Source organism: Bos taurus, chromosome 9, assembly GCF_002263795.3.
Source record: "Bos taurus isolate L1 Dominette 01449 registration number 42190680 breed Hereford chromosome 9, ARS-UCD2.0, whole genome shotgun sequence".
NCBI lineage: Eukaryota > Metazoa > Chordata > Mammalia > Artiodactyla > Bovidae > Bos > Bos taurus.
In genome coordinates, this window is record NC_037336.1 from 40,415,451 (window position 1) to 40,435,591 (window position 20,141).

Here is a 20,141-nt window from a genome sequence, read left to right on the forward strand (position 1 = left end):
TTTTTGATGATGGCCATTCTGACTGGTATGAGGTGATAACTCAATGTAGTTTTGATTTGCATGTCTCTAATAATTACTGATGCTGAGTATCTTTCCATGTGCCCACTGGCCATCTGTATGCCAAGCTTGTTCTTGCTCTGGTCTTCCACACATGTTCTCTCTGCTTTGAACACTCTTCCCTGGTCTTCTCAGGACAGATGCCTCCCCTGCATTTAGGTCTCAGTTCAAACTTCAATTCCTCAAAAAGACTTTCCCTCAAAGCCTAATCTAAAATGGTTCTTAACCGTTCCCTGCCCAACCACTCTCTCCCATCATCCTGGTTTGTATTCTGCAAGGCATGTATCCTAACATGAAATTGTTTTGTTATTAGTTCAGTACTTGTCTGCCTACCCTAGAACATTAGTGCCTTGAGAGACCTTGTCAGTCTTGTTCTTTACTTTATCTTCAGTGTCTAGAAGAGTGACATATAAGTGCTCAATAAATGTGGTGAATAAATAAATCATGTACTCTCTGCTATCAGACAGTACAGCCATCAGCAGATGTCTGATGGCTGTGATAATAATTACAGAATCCTAGAGATGACCTTCCTTCCAAATAATCTTATCTAAACTCAGATTACATGAAAAAATTCTCCACTACACTGCTGGTAGAAGGTTATCCAGCCTCTGTTTGAGGACTTTCAGTGATAGAATTTGTGACTTTTAATAATGGAATGTTTACATATCAATGTTGATAGCTCTAATTTCTGGAAAGATTTTCTATTCTGTGACCCTAAATCTTCCTATCTGTATATTCTACTTATTGATCCCAAAACAACTTGAAAAAGTCCTGCTTCACCTGACAGTAATTCAAACATTACTTGAGGGAATGATCACATGATTTTAAGCTCTGAGATATATTCTCCCAGCTATCTCAACACTTCATGTAACATGAAAAATTAACCAGCCCCGCACATGAGAAAAGTCTGCAAATGTTTAGCAGCTTTAAATAAAGGCTTTAAATAAAGCCTTTCTAAGCATCTTATCTGAAAAATAAAACCTAAGTGTGCCTGTGGGTATTCAGAGAAAACGGTCTCATTTCTCGTGGCTGTCTTTGTGTTCTCTTAACAGCCTATTTCTCTGCATCACACCCTTTCTGATACTGAGGGAACTGCAACAATCACAGATAGGCCCATGAGCATCTTCCCTGAGACAAAGACTTATCTTCTGCAGAAGATACTTGTGAGGATATGTCCTCACTTCTGAATATCGTTTATAATTCAATAAGATGAGAGAGAACTTTCATGATGTAACTGCTGGCTAATGAGCTTTGTGGCAAGTGCTATTTGCCGAAGGCAGTAACAATTTATTCTATGAGTGAAAACAGTTTGGATCTTACACCCCTTGGGGCTATCAGTGTGTGTAGTATAGGAGGAAGAACATCTGTTGTGATTAAATGGGCAACATTCTAGTGCATATTTGTATTCTTCCCAGTGACTTCTGCAATAGAGTAAGCACTCTATATATTTTAAAAACTTTACTGGAGGGACTACCCTGGTTGTTCATTGGTAAAGAATCTGCCTTCCAATGCAGGGGACATGGGCTCCAGCCCTGGGTGGGGAACTGAGATCCCATATGCTGAGCAGCAACTGAGCCCATGGGCTGCAACTACAGAGCCAGTGCCGCAAGAACAGAATCCGTGCGCCTCCCCCCGCTCCTGCCCTGCATGAAGCACCCATGAGCTGAAACTAAGACTTGACACAGCCAAATAGATAAAAATTTTTATTGGAGTATAGTTGATTTACATGGTGTGTTAGTTTCAGGTGGATAGCAAAGTGATTCAATTATACAAATACATATATTCATTTTTTTACAGATTTTTTTTCTTACATAGGTTATCACAGAATATTGGAGGTTCCCTGTGTTCTACATAGGTTCTTGCTGGTTATCTATCTTATACATAGTAGTGAGTGTATGTTAATCCCAAGCTCCTGAATTATCCCTCCCCTTTGGTAACGATTTCCCTGGTGGCTCAGACGGTAAAGCGTCTGCTTGCAATGCAGGAGACCTGGGTTCAACCCCTGGGTTGGGAAGATCCCCTGGAGAAGGCAATGGCAACCCACTCCAGTACTCTCGCCTGGAAAATCCCATGGACAGAGGTGCCTGGTAGGCTACAGTCCACGGGGTCGCAGAGTCAGACACAACTGAGCGACTTCACTTCACTTTGGTAACGGTAAGTTTGTTTTTGGTATCTGTTTCTGTGTTGTAAGTTCACTAGCATCTTGTTTTAAAAAGTTAGATTCCACATATGAGTGACACCACATATTTGTCTTTCTCTATCAGACTTACTGTAGTATTACAGTCTCTAGGTTCATCCATGTTCTGCAAACGGCATTATTTCATTCTTTTTTATGGCTGAGTATTATTCTATTGTGTGTGTGTGTGTATATATATGTACCACACCTTCTTTATCTATCCCTCTCTCAATGAACATTTAGTTTGCTTCCATGTCTTGCCTATTGTGAATAGTGCTGCTATGAACATTGGGTGCATGTATCTTTTCAAATCACGGTTTTGTCCAGACATATGCCCAGGAGTGGACTGCTGGATCATATGGCAGTACTATTTTTAGTTTTTTAAGGAACCTCCATACTGGTTCTCCATAGTGATTGTACCAATTTACATTTCCACTAACAGTGTAGAAGGGTTCCCTTTCCTCCACACCCTCTCCAGTACCTATTGCTTACAGACCTTATGATGATGGCCATTCTGACTGGTGTGAGGTGATACCTCACTGTAGTTTTGATTTGCATGTCTCTGATAATTCGTGATGTTGAACATCTTTTCATGTGCTTTTTGGACCGCTATATGTCTTCTTGCTGCTGCTGCTGCTGCTAAGTCGCTTCAGTCGTGTCTGACTCTGTGCGACCCCATAGACGGCAGCCCACCAGGCTCCCACGTCCCTGGGACTCTCCAGGCAAGAACACTGGAGTGGGTTGCCATTTCCTTCTCCAGTGCATGAAAGTGAAAAGTGAAAGTGAAGTCGCTCAGTCGTGTCCGACCCTTAGCGACCCCATGGACTGCAGCCCACCTGGCTCCTCCATCCATGGGAGTTTCCAGGCAAGAGTACTGGAGTGGGGTGCCACTGCCTTCTCCTATATGTCTTCTTAGGAGACCTATCTATTTAGATCTGCCCATTTTTTGATTGGGTTGGTTGGTGTTGTTTTTGATATAAAGCTGCATGAGCTGATGTATATTTTGGAGGATAATTCCTTGTCAGTTGGTTTATTTGCAAATATTTTCTCCCATTCTGAGGGCTGTCCTTTTGTCTATGGTTTCCTTTGCTGTAGAGAAGATTTTAAGTTTAATTAGGTCCCACATTTCAGCTTATGTTTTTCTCTAGGAGATTTATAGTGTCCAACCTTACATCTAGGTCTTTGATCCATTTTGAGTTTATTTTTGTGTACAGTGTTAGGGAATATTCTAGTTTCATTCTTTTACATGTAGCTCTCCAGTTTTCCCAGAACCACTTATTGAAGAGACTATCTTTCCTCCATTGTATATTCTTGCCTCCTGTGTCACAGATTAATTGGCCAGAGGTGTGTGTGGGTTTATTTCCAGGCTTTCTATCCTGTTTCATTGATCTATATTTCTGTTTTTGTGCCAGTACCATAACTAGCTTTGTAATATAGTCTGCAGTCAGGGAGCCTGATTCCTCCAGCTCCATTTTTCTTTATCAGGATTGCTTTCAACTATTTGAGGTCTTTTATACTTCCACACAAATTTAAAAAACTTTTTGTTCTATTTCTGTGAAAAAACCCATTGAATGAAGGAGTGAGTGAGTGAATAAAGAAACCAATGAATCCGAGGACATCAGAACCAGTGCTTGGTCCACGCCCTCATGTTACAGAGGGAGCAGGGTCCTGACAGGGACGGACCCATTCCTCAACAGTGCCAGCTGCGGGACCAGGCTCCAGGGCTCCAGATTCTCAGGCTTAGCATTCTCTCACTGGTTCACACTGCCTGTCTTACTGGGCACCTGTGAACATTTCCAGTTAACTGAGTAAGTACAAAAGGATTTTGTTTTGTTTTTAATAACTAAGTCATTGTGGATAACTTCCTTATATCCATGTCCCCCAACTGGTTGTTTTACACCAGTCACAGTAAGCCCCTGGACCCTGGCAGTGACAAGTTTAGGGACTGGCATGTGACCCAATGCTGGCCATCAAGGCCTGAGAAGAAGTCCACTGGGCAGATTCTGACTCCTTGTTCCTGAGGAGGAGTCACAGGGAAAACATCCCTCTCCTCCCTCATACACTACTTTGTCTGACTCGTACTTGGACCAGCTGCAGCCATCTTGCTGCCAGTCTGAAGACGGGAGAGCAGAAAAATGGAAAGAATCTGGGTGCTTCTACATCAGCTCTGGAGGCTGCCCCATCTGTGGTCTTTCAGTGAAACAGAAAGAAAAATTACCTTATTTAAACCAGGTAAGTCAGATATTCTGTTATTCAGAACTGAAAGTATCCTAAGAGGTTCAAACAATTTGACAGTTTCCTTTTAAAGGTTTCTATATGCTTCCTTAATTTCTTAAACAATAAAAAAACTATAGAAAAATGAACATTTCTTCAAATAGGAATATCATTCAGCTGGCAAGGCTATAATGTAGTGTTGCTTTGGTGCTAATACTGACATAAATTCTATGTCTTTTTAATCTATCTTATACCTTTTTAGTCTCAGGACCCCTTTATATTCTTAAAAACATTATTGAGGACCTCCACTCAGCTTTGATTTATTGGGCTATATTTATTATTACTGTATGAGAAATTTTAAATTTTTATTACTTCATTTAAAAATAATAAGAAACCTAAAATATACTATTTTCTAAAATAAATTTAAAAGGAAGCAGTGCTTTACGTTAGGAAATCTCTTCAATGTTTGGTATTGTTCATTCACTCAGTCATGTCTGACTCTGTGACCCCACGGACTGCAACACACCAGGCTTCCCTGTCCCTCACTATTTCCTGGAGCTTGCTCAAATTCATGTCCATTGAGTCGGCGATGCCATTCAACCATCTCATCCTCTGTTGTCCCCCTCTCCTCCTGCCTTCAATCTTTCCTAGCATCAGGGTCGTTTCTAATGAGTCAGCTCTTCGCATCAGGTGGCCCAAAGTATTGGAGCTTCAGCTTCAGCATCAGTCCTTCCAATGAATATTCAGGGTTGATTTCCTTTAGGATTTACTGGTTTGATCTCCTTGCTATCCAAGGGACTCTCAAGAGTCTCCTCCAGCATTACAGTTCAAAGGCATCAATTCTTCAGTGCTCAGCCTTTTTTATTGTCCAGCTCTCACATCTGTACATGACTGACTATGGAAAAACCATAGCTTTGACTATACAGACCTTTGTAGGCAAAGTAATGTCTCTGCTTTTTAATATGCTGTCTAGGTTTGTCAATACTTTTCTTCCAAGGAGCAAGCATCTTTTAATTTAATGTTTGGTATAACAAGACAATTGAAATCTCACATCTGCTTCTAGCTGAATTGGTCATAATACATTGTTTTGGTTGAAATGTACATATGAGGAACATCTGAACTCAATGTAATTGGAAAAGAAGTGTTTTAACAGTCTTTCCAGATAACTGAGAATATTTTTCTTTGATATTACACCCAAACTTGACTAGTTTCTTAAAGATTAATTGCAATCTAGAATCTGAAATCATATCAATGAACTTTTCACATACTTTAATCTTAACACATTATTGATCAGGGGATTTTTGCAGAAACTAATGCCTGTGGCCAATGATTTGTTACATAAATAATAATGAAACACCCATGTTTGAGTAAATATCAACAACTTTTTTTGCACTTAATGTAGTTATTTGAAACTCTGTACATGTCTTATACTAAAGCATTCTAATATTTCTTTAGAGTGTGACAGGCGGTATAGCAGGCAGAATAGAACATCTGTTACAAATATACTGTGTTGCACTGCACTTTTCCCTGGCAGAACAGACCCTACACTTTCTGGCAGCATTTTGTTCTTTTAGTCCTGTGAGTACTATATCCTCTAGGATATGTTCGTTTATTTCATCTGGTAGTTGACAAGGTAGGTCTTTGTCAGGAGTTTTTTTAGAAACGCCACAAGAAGGACTAGGTGTGGGACTACAGTCACCAGAATGGTCAGTTACCCATTCTCTAGCTACTGCTAACAAAAACTGTCATTTTATTCTGTGCATTAAGGCTACAGTAAATTTTAAATGCATTGAGTAAACCACAATTACTCAAATAGAAACCCACTTTTTAATACCATTTTTGAGTTTTCCAGAGGACATTGTAGTTTGCCAGGTATTGATCGGATCAGTCAACTTCTTTCATATATTTATTAAACCCTAATATACAAGTGGGCTTAGTTATGTGATGGTCAGTCCTCCTGTCTCCCGTTTTTGTCGATGCTATGGAGGCGTCATGAATAGTCACCATGCTGACTAGCCTCTTGTCTTTCCATACAAGAACAATCACTTCTCCCTTCTGTAAAAATGTCATTTCTCTTCTCTGTAGATTTTAAGATTTCTCCTTCAATTGGTTTGTAGAAACAAGATTCTCTCTTATAGTTCCACAGACTTTGGTTTTAGTTTTCAACAATATTTCAGATGGACACACTGTTGTAATATAATAATTGTCTTGGTAAATATAGTGCCAAGAACCAAGATAAGGTTGTAGGCCCAATAATACTGTTTCCTACAGTTTCTTTATTATACCTGTGTGAATCTCAAGGTTGCATATATATCCAGCTTTCACTTTCACTAAACTTCCTGACCAAAATTCCAAGTTTTGTAAGTTTTCCAGGATTATAGGTTTTTGATCCTCTCCACTTTATCACTGCCTCATCAAGCTCTTGTTTGGGTGTATATATATATATATATATATATATATATATATACACCCAATATATATATATATATTGAATATATATATATATATATATTCAATTCAATATATATATTGAAATTTTGGTAGAAAATAATCCAAAAGAGGTTTGACTATTGAAATTCGATCTCCAGGAAGTGGAGTTTCTGAGTTACCATTAAAGTAAAGAAATGTCATTATTTGTTCAAACCTTCTCATCATAAATCTTTCAAAGATCAAATAAGGAATCAATCAACCAATATTCTTTCCAGGGTGGCTTTATTTGTCCCATCAAAATTATTAATCTAAGAAACTTTTCCATGTCACCACTGGTTATATCAGTCCATTTTAAAGCCTTATACTTTTAATATGGTTTTTCATTCTGTTGGTGATACAAGTTTGTTTGAGAAGCAACCGACTCGAAAAAGTCATTACCAAAAATTAACTCTGGTATTTTACTAACACTTTGTTGGTTATTACATCCAATGGTTACTTTACACTGACACAGCTATAAAGTTTTCTAATTTTCATGAAATGTTCTCTTCAATCCACTCTTTTGTAGAACCAAAATAGCATTCTCCATCACTGTTTCATTTTCACTTTCTATATCAGAATCAATCACTAAGGTTTTTTGTCTTTTTATTGATTTAATATTCACACTGTCTGTATCAGAACTATATTCTGAGGAACTATCATCTTTCTAAGACACTGGTATATATGTCTCTTGGACAACCAAAGAAAGTATCTGCATAAAATTCACTGAAAAATTCTTCACTCAAAATTTCACAATGCATCATTTTTGAAAATTTTATGGTTAAAAAACTTGCACTTATAATATAAACAATGTTGGAATGAAAACCTAATGGAGGACATGGGTAAACCTATGGCTGATGCATGTTGATGCTTGGTAGAAACCAACACAATACTGTAAAGCAACTATCCTTCAATTAAAAATAAATTTAAAAAACCTAATGGAGCAAAATATGAGCAATGACAATCATAAGCTGTATAATAAACTCTTGATTAATTTTAAGCTTTAACAACTTTGCGTGGTGATACAGTTAATAATATATCAGTCTCTAAAAATGTATTGATATGCCTCTAGTCAGTAACATTTGGGTAACAAAAGATGTATTAATATGTCTCTGATCAATAATGAGTTAGAATTCTCCATTGGTCCATCTTACACTTGGAATAAGTTTTCTTATCCATGGATGATATTTTTTTAAAAGCATGCATTGGTCATTTCAATAATACTGACTCACTGAGTTATGAAGATCCTCCAGGTGGTAAGACATTTCATTATACAATATTTAAAAAAAAATTTCACATTGGTTAAGATCATTACCAATCTCATCTCACCAGAAAAATCTTTTAAGTATTGCTCATAATGGTGGATACAGGTTTTCCAAAATTCTGATTTTGGCTTGATATTTCAATCACTGGTAACAAGTACTTTCAATTGTTTTTCTTAAAGTGACAGGCTTACTGTATTCATTTTTGAAAACCTATCTGCCAAATACTCAAGTCTGAAGACCCACAGTTTCTCTCTCAGTCATTATTTTAGTGTTCCATGAAAAAAGCAATGGGTTCAGCTCTCATATGTGCTTTTCCTTGAGACAATCTCCATATTTTGAGGTACCGCTACTGTTGCTACAGCTAAGTCACTTCAGTCGTGTCCGACTCTGTGTGATCCCACAGACAGCTGTCCCACAGGCTCCCCCGTCCCTGGGATTCTCCAGGCAAGAACACTGGAGTGGGTTGCCATTTCCTTCTCCAATGCATGAAAGTGAAAAGCGAAAGTGAAGTCGTTCAGTCGTGTCTGACTCTTAGCGACCCCATGGACTGCAGCCTACCAGGCTCCTCCATCCATGGGATTTTCCAAGCAAGAGTGCTGGAGTGGGGTGCCATTGCCTTCTCCGATTTTGATGTACAACAGAATTCTTTTATGTGCATCTCCCATTTTGCCACAAACCATATTAAAAAGACATGCATTCAAGGGTTGATACTTAAGTAATTCCTTGATGAAGCACTAAAAATTAAGTGGAACTAGCCTACCTGCCTCTCAGCAGTCTTACACACACACACACACACACACACACACACACACACACCCCTTGACCCTTTCCTCATGGCCCTTCCAATCCTGAAGGCCTGGCTGGGGATAAAAGTACATTCATTTTAGGAGCCAGGCCAGAGAAGGATTGACTCAGCGGGGGCTGGAGGACTCCCTGGGAGTGTGCAGACCACATGTGAGCCTCACTGCTTTGTGCTTCTATAGCTTCCTTTGGTTTCGAGGTGCCAGGTGTCCCTGTTTGTAACTGTCCGTGCTGCCTGTGGGAGGCTCCTCCACTTTTAGATGCACCAGTAGAAGCATGGGTTGGAGAAATTCCAGCTGCCTGGCTCCAGATTTCATGTTTTTGGACTTTGGGTTTAAGTCCCAAAGAAATGAAGTTTGAGTTCCAGATTCATCATTTAAGAATTCTATAACTGAATCAACTGCAGATCCTCTGCAGGCTTTCTTAGATAATCAGAGGACTGAGTCCAGTGATCTCTAAACATCTTCCAGTCCCCAAACGTTGTGGTCCTAATATGCTAAATGCGTGTGTGCACAAATGGAACATTCTGAGTATGCTGTTTTGTGCCCTTCTTCACAACTCTGACTGTATTTTTGAATCTCTAGAAGTCATTACAGACAGGTTTTGGGAGGAAAGAAGTATGCAAAGAGTTCAGGTGACATCAGCTGATTTTCTCATGATGACACTATTGGGAAATATCCAAGATTCCATATGTAAAAACAGAAATTAAATGCTAAAATGAAATAATAAACTAGTAAACAATAAATTCAATTTAACTGTATCATTTACATGATATATAAAACCAGTAACTGATTTTGTTACAGCACGAGAAGATGCAATTAAGAGTTAATACCTACTGATATGTTCAATGACATGTGTTAAAACCATTCAAACCAAGTAAAAGCAAAATCTTTGGGCAAGTAAGAGTAAAAATGAGTAGAAGAGATTGTAAAGGATGAAGTTATTGGTTTCAGAAGCTTCAAATATAATTTTATTTAGAGTTCCCAGAAACATACCTAAAGTTATATTTTGCTCTTTTTCTATCTACTAAATATTTACTGATGTTTCTGAGATGATCAGAATTTTTTTCCCTAGCTCTATTACTGGCACCCCACTCCAGTACTCTTGCCTGGAAAATCCCATGGACAGAGGAGCCTGGTGGGCTGCAGTCCGTGGGGTCGCTAAGAGTCGGACACGACTGAGCGACTTCCCTTTCACTTTTCACTTTCACGCATTGGAGAAGGAAATGGCAACCCACTCCAGTGTTCTTGCCTGGAGAATCCCAGGGACGGGGGAGCCTGGTGGGCTTCCGTCTATGGGCTTGCACAGAGTCAGACACGACTGAAGCGACTTAGCAACAGCAGCTCTATTACTGAAAGTAAATGTATCTGAACATACTAACTCTATTTAGTCAATTTACTTCCCTATTTTCCAACCACATGATAAAGGAACTACTAATTTAGCTATTCATCCTTTGAAATAAGTCTAAGAGTTTTATATTTAAAGAGGTATTACTTTGATGTACAATGCTTAAAAAGCACTAATTGACTTTATTTTGACATTAAGTAATGAACTTCTAACACAATTATAAATAGTAAAACAAAATGGTTAAGAAAGTCAAGATAGTCTCAAGGCCTCTTTTTTTCTTGCATGAGGAACAGGATATATTTTATTCAGATATTTTGGGACTTAATTAGTGTTTTGGTGACATCACACATACAGAATAGAAACTGTGACCCTTTACCAATGGATGTAAACCATCTTATACAGTGTTTTTGCAAGCAAATGGAAGATTTTTTTCAGTGTAAAAAGTTTCCTTCTTTGCAACTGAGATCAAACTGCCATAATTTTTTTTTAATTGTAAGATTCTAAGAGTAAGTTAAATATAAAAACAAGGCAAAACTTTCAGCGTTTCTCATATTTGGAAACAACAGGCAAATGGAAATCAAGAAATCATGATTTGACTCAAGGCATGTTGATCAAGGGATTCTTTAGCTTCAGCAGTCTGAACTGAAAGTAAGAAAATCATGGATCAAGATGTCAAGGTAGGTTGTCCCCAAAGTCATCCCCCTCACAAGATAGGTACTTAAACAAGTTACTATTGTGAAAATTCCAGAACCCAGGGGGTGAGGTGGGAGCACCCCCTTGGACCCACAGAGACCAAGAAGGAAAGCATTACAAAGGTAAGAAGAAGGTCTACACTCCAACTGCATTGCCCATTCTCTGCACACTTACAGGGCCACATGAGATGGCCCCTGGGCCTATAGCTTTTGGGGGGCGTAGGGGAAAAGGGAGAAGGACCCCAAAGTAAAAATTCAGCTCCCCTAGCACTGTAGGGTGCTTCCCAGAAAGTCCACTTGGGTCTCCCCTCACAGGGATCACTGGGGAAATCTGTGGGACTTGACCATGGAGACTCAGACATGGAGAAGGGGGGCCAGGTTTACAGTAACCATCAATCAGATATTGGCAGAACACATTCCTCTTTGCAGCTACAACTGATCAGAGATTGCAGCCAGAGGCTCTTTCCATCTGCAGAGCTGTGCTGGTAGCCCTGTCTGGCCAGGGAACTTGGTGGGCAGTGGAAAAAAAAGGATGCTAATTTAACACTGCAAAAACCTATGAATGTGTAAATCTCACTGGTAATAGTGAACACATGGTCAAAGTCAGATTCTCTAACATTGTATTGGTGGTGCATAATTTGCATGCAACTCTACTTTAAATGTTAAAATGCATTAAAAGCAACCATAAGTAGAATAATTTGTTACTGGGCACAGTAAGTCCCAAACTTTCAGAGATGTGAACGTGCATCTGCATGTCCAGTCATGTAAGTTAGTTCATGTGTCTGGTGTACACTGTCCTGTGCATGTATCCTCTACAAGTAGTTGTGTTTCTACTTTACTATACAGTACTGTACAGAATACAGTAAGTAGCACACTATCTTTATTTCAAGCCCAGGATGTCCAGAAGCAAGTGTAAAAGCAGTGGTGATGTAGCTGATACTACTATATTCTTCAAGGTACTGTGTTGTACCGTAAGATTAAAAACGTTTTCTTTTTTTGTGTGTGTTTATGTATTTGTGTGAAAAGTATTATAAACCTAGTACAGTAAGTGCTATATACCCTACTGTGTTACTTGGATATTCTAGGCTAATTCTGTTGGACTTACGAACAAATTGGACTTATGAATGTGCTCCTGGAACAGAACTCGTTTGAATGTAGGGGACTTACTGTATATAATAAAAAGATGTAAATGGTATCATTAGTAACCTAAAACACAATGGATGGTGGGGTAGATATAAAAGTACAAAGTTTCTGTATGCTGCTGAAGTTATTATCACCTTAAAAATAGAATATTACAAATACATTTTATGTAAGTTTCATGGAACCATAGGAAAAAAATCTGTAGTGGTCACAAAAAAGACTGAGTAAAGGAGTCTGAGTGTATTGGAATAAAAAAGTCATCAAATCACAGAGGAAGATATCAAGAGAGGAAGCAAGGAACAAAAGATCTACAAAACAGAAAATTATGAACAAAATGGAAATAGTAAGTCCTTGCCTATGAATAATTTCTTTACATGTAAATGGACTGAATTCTCCAGTCAAAAGATACAGTGGGTGAATAAATTAAAGAAGAAGATCCAGTGAAATGCTGCCTGCAAGAAGCTCACTTGAGCTTTAAGAATGCACAAAAGGCCCCAAACAGCCAAAGCAATCCAGAAAGAAAGAAACCATACTGGCATAAAAACTGACACACAGGTTTATTCCTGAGCTCTCAGTTCTGTTCTATTGGCCTGTGCATACATGGCTGACTAATATTTGACCAGGGAGCCAAGAATACCCAATGGAGAAAAAATAATCTCCTCAATAAATAATGCTGGGAAAACTGGATATTCTCATCCAAAAAAAGTGAAAATGGACCTCTTTCTTATGCCACATACAAAATAACAACTGGATTAAAGACTTAAATGTAGACCTGAAACCATCATTTTCTTAATACAACACTTGATATTGGCATCAATATCTTGATATTGGTCTTGTCAATGATGTAACAAAAGCAAAAATAAATGGGGTTAAATCCAATTAAAAAGTTTCTGTATAGTAAAAAGTGATCACGAAGAGGCAACCTATGGACTGGAAGAAAATATTTGTAAACAATGTATCTGATAAGGGGTTAACAGCCAAAATATCAGATCAGATCAGTCGCTCAGTGGTGTCCGACTCTGCAACCCCATGAACCGCAGCACGCCAGGCCTCCCTGTCCATCACCAACTCCCAGAGTTCACTGAGACTCACATCCATCGAGTCAGTGATGCCATCTAGCCATCTCATCCTCTGTCGTCCCCTTCTCCTCCTGCCCCCAATCCCTCCCAGCATCAGAGTCTTTTCCAATGAGTCAACTCTTTGCATGAGGTGGCCAAAGTACTGGAGTTTCAGCTTTAGCATCATTCCTTCCAAAGAAATCCCAGGGCTGATCTCCTTCAGAATGGACTGGTTGGATCTCCTTGCAGTCCAAGGGACTATCAAGAGTCTTCTCCAACACCACAGTTCAAAAGCATCAATTCTTCAGCACTCAGCCTTCTTCACAGTCCAACTCTCACATCCATACATGACCACTGGAAAAACCATAGCCTTGACTAGACGAACCTTTGTTGGTGAAGTAATGTCTCTGCTTTTGAATACGCTATCTAGGTTGGTCATAACTTTCCTTCCAAGGAGTAAGCGTCTTTTAATTTCATGGCTGCAGTCACCATCTGCAGTGATTTTGGAGCCCAGAAAAATAAAGTCTGACACTGTTTCCACTGTTTCCCCATCTATTTCCCATGAAGTGATGGGACCAGATGCCATGATCTTCGTGTTCTGAATGTTGAGCTTTAAGCCAACTTTTTCACTCTCCTCTTTCACTTTCATCAAGAGGCTTTTGAGTTCCTCTTCACTTTCTGCCATAAGGGTGGTGTCATCTGCATATCTGAGGTTATTGATATTTCTCCCGGCAATCTTGATTCCAGCTTGTGTTTCTTCCAGTCCAGCGTTTCTCATGTTGTACTCTGCATATAAGTTAAACAAACAGGGTGACAATATACAGCCTTGATGAACTCCTTTTCCTATTTGGAACCAGTCTGTTGTTCCATGTCCAGTTCTAACTGCTGCTTCCTTACCTGCATACAAATTTCTCAAGAGGCAGATCAGGTGGTCTGGTATTCCCATCTCTTTCAGAATTTCCCACAGTTTATTGTGATCCACACAGTCAAAGGCTTTGCCACAGTCAATAAAGCAGAAGTAGATGTTTTTCTGGAACTCTCTTGCTTTTCCCATGATCCAGCAGATGTTGGCAATTTGATCTCTGGTTCCTCTGCCTTTTCTACAACCAGCTTGAACATCAGGAAGTTCATGGTTCACATATTGCTGAAGCCTGACTTGGAGAATTTTGAGCATTACTTTACTAGCGTGTGAAATGAGTGCAATTGTGCAGTAGTTTGAGCATTCTTTGGCATTGCCTTTCTTTGGGAGTGGAATGAAAACTGGCCTTTTCCAGTCCTGTGGCCACTGCTGAGTTTTCCAAATTTGCTGGCATATTGAGTGTAGCACTTCACAGCATCATCTTTCAGGATTTGGAATAGTTCAACTGGAATTCCATCACCTCCACTAGCTTTGTTCGTAGTGATGCTTTCTAAGGCCCACTTGACTTCACATTCCAGGATGTCTGGCTCTAGGTGAGTGATCACACCATCATGATTATCTGGGTCATGAAGATCTTTTTTGTACAGTTCTTCTGTGTATTCTTGCCATCTCTTCTTAATATCTTCTGCTAATGTTAGGTCCATACCATTTCTGTCCTTTATCGAGCCCATCTTTGCATGAAATGTTCCTTTGGTATCTCTGATTTTCTTGAAGAGATCTCTAGTCTTTCCCATTCTGTTGTTTTCCTCTATTTCTTTGCATTGATCGCTGAAGAAGGCTTTCTTATCTCTTCTTGCTATTCTTTGGAACTCTGCATTCAGATGCTTATATCTTTCCTTTGCTCCTTTGCTTTTCGCTTCTCTTCTTTTCAATTATTTGTAAGGCCTCCCCAGACAGCCATTTTGCTTTTTTGCATTTCTTTTCCATGGGGATGGTCTTCATCCCTGTCTCCTGTACAATGTCACGAATCTCATTCCATAGTTTGTCAGGCACTCTTTCTATCAGATCTAGGCCCTTAAATCTATTTCTCACTTCAACTGTATAATCATAAGGGATTTGATTTAGGTCATACCTGAATGGTCTAGTGGTTTTCCCTACTTTCTTCAATTTAAGTCTGAATTTGGCAATAAGGAGTTCTTGGTCTGAGCCACAGTCAGCTCCTGGTCTTGTTTTTGCTGACTGTATAGAGCTTCTCCATCTTTGGCTGCAAAGAATATAATCAATCTGATTTCCGTGTTGACCATCTGGTGATGTCCATGTGTAGAGTCTTCTCTTGTGTTGTTGGAAGAGGGTGTTTGTTATGACTAGTGCATTTTCTTGGCAAAACTCTATTAGTCTTTGCCCTGCTTCATTCTGTACTCCAAGGCCAAATTTGCCTGTTACTCCAGGTGTTTCTTGACTTCCTACGTTTGCATTCCAGTCCCCTATAATGAAAAGGACATCTTTTTTGGGTGTTAGTTCCAAAAGGTCTTGTAGGTCTTCATAGAACCATTCAACTTCAGCTTCTTCAGCGTTACTGGTTGGGGCATAGACTTGGATTACTGTGATATTGAATGGTTTGCCTTGGAAACGAACAGAGATCATTCTGTCATTTTTGAGACTGCATCCAAGTACTGCATTTTGGACTCTTTTGTTGACCACGATGGCCACTCCATTTCTTCTGAGGGATTTCTGCCCACGGTAGTAGATATAATGGTCATCTGAGTTAAATTCACCCATTCCAGTCCATTTCAGTTTGCTGATTCCTAGAATGTCCACATTCACTCTTGCCATCTCTTGTTTGACCACTTCCAATTTGCCTTGATTCATGGACCTGACATTCCAGGTTCCTATGCAATATTGCTCTTTACAGCATTGGACCTTGCTTCTATCACCAGTCACATCCACAGCTGGGTATTCTTTTTGCTTTGGCTCCATCCCTTCATTCTTTCTGGAGTTATTTCTCCACTGATCTCCAGTAGCATATTGGGCACCTACTGACCTGGGGAGTTTCTCTTTGAACAGTATGAAAAGGCAAAATGATAGCCAAAATATAGAGAAACTCAAACCACTGAACAGAACAAAAACAAACAATCCAACTAAAATATGGGCAAAGAATGTGAATAGATGTTTTTCCAAAGAAGGCATAAATGGCCAACAGGAATGTGAAAAGGTTCATTGTGAAATGAAAACCAAAACCATGATGAGCTCACCTCACAGCTATTAGAATATTGTCAAAAAGGAGAGATGACAAGTGCTGGCAAGAACATGGAGAAAAGGGAACACTTGTTCATTATAGTGGGAACATGAACTGGTACAGCCACTATGGAAAATAATATAAAGGTTCCCCTAATAATTAAAAATAGAACTACCATATGATTCAGCAATCACAATTCTGGCTATTTATCTGAAGAAAACAAAAAACACTAACTCAAAAAGATATACGCACCCCCCTGGTTCATTGCAGCATTAGTTACAGCTGTCAAGATGGGAAAGCAACCTCAGTGTCCATCAATGCATGAATAGATAAAGATGTGTTATATATAAACACAAAGGAATATTATTCACCTGTATAAAAAAAAGGAAGTCTTGCCTTATGTTAAATGGATGGAACTTGAGGGCAATTTGCTAAGTGAATTAAGTCAGATAAATACCATATGATCTCCCTAATATGTGGAATCTTAAACAACCCCACCCTCCAAAAAACCCCAAACAGATTGGTAGCTGCCAGAGGCAGGGGCTGAGGGATAGGGGATATTGATGAAGGCAGTCAAAGGTACAAACTCCTAGTTATAAAGTAAATTCTGGAGATGTAATATACAACATGGTGACTATAGTTAATAATACTGTTTTGTACATTTGAAAGTTGCTAAGAGTAAATTTTTAAACATTCTCACCACATATACACACACACATATACAACTGTTACTATGTGAAGTGATGGTTGTATTAACTAACCTTATTATGGTAATCATTTTGCAGTATATGTATACATCAAATTATTACATTGTACACCTTTAACTTACATATACTATATGTCAATTCTATCTTAATAAAGCTGAAAAAAATTTAAAAGGAAAATCATGATCCTATTTTAGCCTGTCCTGCTGCTGCTGCTAAGTTGCTTCAGTCGTGTCCGACTCTGTGTGACCCCAAAGATGGCAGCCCACCAGGCTTGCCCATCCCTGGGATTCTCCAGGCAAGAACACTGGAGTGGGTTGCCATTTCCTTCTCCAACGCATGAAAGTGAAAAGTCAAAGTGAAGTCACTTAGTCATGTCCGACTCCTAGCAACCCCATGGACTGCAGCCTACCAGGCTCCTCCGTCCATGCGATTTGCCAGGCAAGAGTACTGGAGTGGGGTGCCATTAGCCTGTCCTACTAACATATAAATTAATAAGAACATCAATGGTTTGTCAGTTGAGACAATCATGAGACAACTGCCAAGAACTCTGTGTTGTTACATCTAAAACTGAAAATATACTATAGTGAAATGAAAACTAACAAATATTTATCATTTGTCTTGCCATCTGCTTCAATTTGTTAACCCTGACATTTCTTTATTTTTCCCATCACACTTAACTATTGCATGACATTCCTTAAAGAAGTTAAACTACTGAATATTACTCATTCCTAATTTACTTAATGCTTACCGCACCTTAGGTATTATGCTATGAACTGCAGACACAAAGGCAGGTAAGCCTTGCCCTCAAGTAACTTAACAGTTTTTTTTAAAATTAATTTCAGATTTAAAATACCACAGCTTTTTTTTTTTATTCAAGGACTTTCTGTTCCCATTAAATTAGGAGGGATGACAGAAGGATGGTTATAAAATGAATGGACCTTTAATTTTGAAAGCAATGCAATTGATTTCTATGGTAATACTTCTTAAATTTCTTCATAAACCATAAGAAAAATAATATTAAAATGCTAAACACAGAAAATTACTGATCCAACATTACGACTATTGATGCCTATTGGTGGATTCTAAACACAAATTAGGACTTAATGGGATTTGTACTTTATTTTTAAAATTATGTGTAAAAGGCCCAAAGGGTTCTGAGTCATATGTAGGATGACAGATCTATATTTAAATATACAATTGAAATGCTTTTTTCTTGTATTGGAACCAAAATTTTATCTTAGCTGGAAAGACTTCTTGCAGAAGCTCAGAGAAGACAAGGGCAATGAATACATCAAACCTGGGCTCACATCGTCATTGTGCAAAAGGAAAGGCTGTTAGGAAGGCACGGTGACATGGCACAAGACTCAGTAACCACTCCATCTGCCCAAAACCATCCCACTCACCTTCCATCCACAGAATTGATGGTAATTTGGTAAACCAACAAAATAACAAAAGGTTAAACAGTTACAAAATGTGATTCTTTATGCAGAGCTAAGAAAACCAATGAGTAATACTCTTCACGTGGCCATATCAGATATGCAGATCTGTTCCCTCAGGATTAACCTGCTTGTTCATGTGAAAAAATAAGTATTTTAAGGGCTAAAAATACATTTAAACCCCTAAATTCTTCATTTCTATCAGTAATTGGAGGATCTCCCTCCCCTTTAATAGGACCATGAATCTCCAAAACATTTAAAAAACACATATAATAATCTATTTAACTTGGACCCCATCAAAGAAAGATACAGAATTTCACTTACTTTCTTTTAAAATCAAGAGCAAAAAAAAAAAAAAAAACACCCACAAAATCACTGAATCTCTGTAAAACCTCTTGCTGTTTGTTGTTCAGTCGTGTGGACCCTTTTCAACCCCAAGGGCCGCGGCATGCCAGTCTTCCCTGTCCCTCACCATCCCCCGGAGCGCCAGACAAATCACCTGATCCTATCATTGTCCCAAGCTTGGATTTATATTTCCAATTCTGGTGACCAGATCTAGTCAACATAGTTAGAACACTCCTGCCTCTAACACATTCCTCACACCTAATTAGTTACCAAATTGTACCATGTCCTACAGAATCTACCCTTACAAAATAAATCCCCTTATTTCAGCAGCCAAAAACAGACTCCAATCACTTCTTTGCCCTGAGGTTTCTAATAGATGTGCTGTTTATCTCTTGGCCTCCAATCCATTCTCCATGCTATTTCCACAGTGACTTTTATCACATCCCTGATTAAAACAGGCTTCTAGGACAAGGGTCACTCTCTCTCACTTAGCATCTCTTTCTCATTGTTCCTGTCGGTCTGTATCTCTGGCCTACTCACTGAAAATCCCCTTGCATTAGACACTGAATTCTGTATGGGTCTCCAAAAGTGGTGTGTGGTCTTGAACCTTTGCCCTCTCTGCCTTCTTCAACCAGATAACTCCATTTTCCCTTAAAATTTAGCCTGGGTGAAGCCTGCCCAGGAATCTGATTTGTATTCTTCTTTGCACTCCCACAGCTTCCTCTTCACAGCACCTCCCACCTTCACAGCACCTCCCACCACCTGGAATTTGCTGACACCAGGGAAACCCTCAGAAGCAGAGACTCTCTCTCTCACTCACTGTGTATTAATGTACATACACCTAACCTGGCATATAGTGCCTATCATGCCTTACTGTATTACAAAAGTATGCCTTGGGCTTCCCAGGTGGCACAGTGGTAAAGAATATGCCAACAATGCAGGACATGCAGGTGTGGTCCCTGGATCAGGAGGATCCCCTGGAGGAGGAAAAGGCAACTCACTCCGGTATTCTTTCCTGGGAAATTCCATGGGTAGAGGAGCCTGGCAGGCTATACAGTCCACGGCATCGCAGAGAGTCAGGCACAACAGTGCACACACACAAGTATATCTCACCTTACAGAATCACTAGCTAGGTTCTTGGAAAAAAAGAAAAGCCTATACTGGTGGGGTGGAGACTCCAGTCCTCGTGTGAACCTGCAGAATTTCCATAAGTGGTATGCTTTGTAGTCACCAAAATAAAACAGTCAATATACTAAAGTTTTAAAATATCAGAAGTTATTTTAGATACAGTAAATTAATTACACAATTACCTATAATTAAATTTCCATTTATTACTCCTTAT

General features: G+C 39.1%; 1 protein-coding gene across 3 annotated transcripts in view; it reads right to left on the minus strand.

Annotated features, from left to right (window-relative positions):
* Positions 1 to 20,141, minus strand: part of FIG4 (FIG4 phosphoinositide 5-phosphatase) — a 172,260-nt gene that overhangs the window by 28,164 nt on the left and 123,955 nt on the right. The window lies entirely within an intron of this gene.